Source organism: Nannospalax galili, unplaced genomic scaffold (assembly GCF_000622305.1).
Source record: "Nannospalax galili isolate Female #2095 unplaced genomic scaffold, S.galili_v1.0 scaffold440, whole genome shotgun sequence".
Classification (NCBI taxonomy): domain Eukaryota; kingdom Metazoa; phylum Chordata; class Mammalia; order Rodentia; family Spalacidae; genus Nannospalax; species Nannospalax galili.
The window spans coordinates 379,721-382,595 of NW_008347189.1; positions in this window are offsets into that span (position 1 = coordinate 379,721).

The following is a 2,875-nucleotide window of genomic DNA, read 5'->3' on the forward strand; positions in this document are numbered from 1 at the left end:
CGCGGGGCGGGCGGGCCGGGCCGGGCCGGGCCGCCTGAAGAACCACAGAGGCGGTGGCGGACGGCTGAAGGGAGCGGAGACCGGGCGGGGCGGGGGGTAGGGCGGGGGGCGCGGGACGCACTCCGGACTACGACGGCGGTGACCCTGGGCGTGCAGGAGAGAGCCCGGGGCCGCCGGAGACGCGGCTACAGCTCCGGGAGCCCGGCCTTGGCCTTGGCCTCCGCGCGCTGGGACTGCCGACGCTGCGGGGATTGCTGCTGAGCCGGGTGCCGCCGGGGCCGAGGCCGAGCGGAGACGCTTGTTTTCGGTGCCTTAGCTCTCGCTCACACACGCTCACACCCTCGAGGGCTGGGGGAGAGGAGTCCGGCGATATCGGTTTTGAGACTAATAACAAGGTGCAGAGAGTGCGAGGAGGAGGAGAAGGAGAATTGATTGACGTGGAGGGGCTGGCGGGAGGCAGTCACCCCCCTGCGCTGAGAAGGTGGGGCGAGGGAAGGAGGCGGGGCTCCGGCCGGGGGCGGGGCCACGACGGGCCCCCTTGTCCCAGCCCCTCACACTTCAGCGAGGTGCGCGTGCGCGCGGGGGCCGGGCGGCTTATTTCCTTTCTGGTCCTTGCTGTATTTTTTAAAACTTCTACTTTATTCACTTGAGCATAGAGTAGAGCTGAACATTTGTGACATCAAAGCTACATACTTAAGAAAGAGTAGAGGGAGAGAGACCGCTGTTGGCTGCTCTGGGCTTGCCCAGAGCTGACCAATAGCAAAGCCTAGGGCAGGCAGGTCTAGGTGGTTCCTGAGAAGCCAGGTAAGGTTTAGGGACCGAAAGAAATGTTTTCTGACGTCTTCAGGGGGTTCTTTTAAAACTTGGAGCGTGCGTGAGGTGCATGACGGGAGGTGAATTTTAAAACCTATGACGCTCTGCGTTAACCCCATCCTATTTTTAATTCTCCCGTCTCGCGATACAATTATATTTGGCAGTTTGTGTCAGTTACAGAATGAAAACATAAGTGTAAACTAAAAATATTATTGGTTGCGGTGTAAAAAGAACTTAGTATTTTCAGTTTAGGGCATTTTATTTTCTTTGGTGGGCCACCTTAGCCCTTTACTGCCAGCAGTCCAAAAAGCAAATTACAGGCAGAATGCTGTTATAGTTTTGCACTGTTTCAATCCCTTTCTCGGTACAGGTACTGGGATTATGTGTTTACCAGTGCAGGTCCAGAGTCAATTACACCGTTCAATACATGTTACCCTCAAGAGGTTATTGTTTTTAGCATAGTAAACACACTATGTCATTTGCAGTTTATCTTGGGTCCTGTTACTGAATATAAAATGCCTTTATCTCTTGAGAGGGGGTGGGGGGAAAGGTGTGATGAAAATACAAATCATCATTTAGGCAGAACTGAACAGCACTTTCATCTTATCACCAGAAAGTGTGAATGAGTGAAAAGCCCCTCTAGATCAAAAAGACCTACAGGCTACCCGATTTTCCATCTGGGTTCTATTTCCCTCCATAAAAACAACCCTCCCACAGCACTCTTTGTCAAAGGTGTTAAAATGGTCTTAATCTGGAAGAAGTCTGTTCATTCCCAACTATTTTATTTATTATAATTATTTTTATTTGCACGTCTTAAGCTTAGACAATAATAGTCATCTTTGGCTTTGTAGGCAAAGCCAAACAGGTCACTTCAGAAGGCCAGGCTAGTGAACCTCCCAACATAGCACCTTATTAACAGCATTTCTTGACAGGTAACCCCACTCCAAAGAGAAATACTACCAAATGTTGAAGAAAATGGAATAAATACTTAAAAATGCAAATCATATATGACTGTGTGCCCTCACAGACTTAAGTTTCTTCAAATACCTCTAGGTAGATTTCTAGCTTTTCACTTACAGTAAGCCAACATACATGGAAGATGTGTTATGTTCTCCCATGTTATTTGGCACTGGAGATACAGTCAGGCATGTATAGTTCCTATAGCTGTTTACTTCACAGTCTTTGCAGGGGAAACTGGCACATAAACAGGAAGTCAGATGAAAGGAAACCAGAAATGAAAGATGACACAATCACAACAATGTCTGGAAGGACAGACTAAAGTACTAGCAATTTCACCTCAGGCATCTGATACTATCTATCAACATGGGCTGCTTAATATTAGGACTGGTTCACCTTCATTGTTGGTGTCTAAGTTTTCATTTCTAATTTATTCATTTTTTTCTTTAATGCATATAAGTGTTTTGCCTGCATGTGTGTATGTATGTATACCACATGCATGCCCAATGCCCATGGAGGCCAAAAGAAGGTGTCAAATGACCTGGGATTGGAGTTACAAGTGGTTGGGAACTGCCAAGCAAGTGCTAGGAACTGAATCTGGGTCCTCTGAAAGAACAGCAAGTGTTCTTAACCATCGAGTTATCTCTCCAGCTCTAATGTCTAAGTTTTAGGTTTCACAATCCATTGGAGACAGGAAAAAGGATGATTATAACATTTAGAAGAACTGTGAATGTTATTATAAAAAGCTCAGTTGAATTCAGGTTACAGTTAAATAATCTCTAGTCATAGATATATTTTCTATACTGTATCAAGTGGATTAACATACTACAAAAGTACTTTACAAAAGTAAAGGAATAATTTGTCTCCTTTTTTTTTTCCATGATGCTGAGAACCACACCCAGAAATTCAGTTTGAATACAGGGCCTCAAGAATGTTAAACAAGTCCTCTGCTAATGAGCTACACTCCTAGCTGTTTGTTTTTTATTTGGAGAGTTGGTTGGTTGGTTGGTTGGTTGGTTTGAGAGATCTCACTATGTAGGCCAGGCTGCCCTTAAACTAACCATCTATCCTTCTGCCACTGCCTCCAGAGTACTGGTCTCCCTAA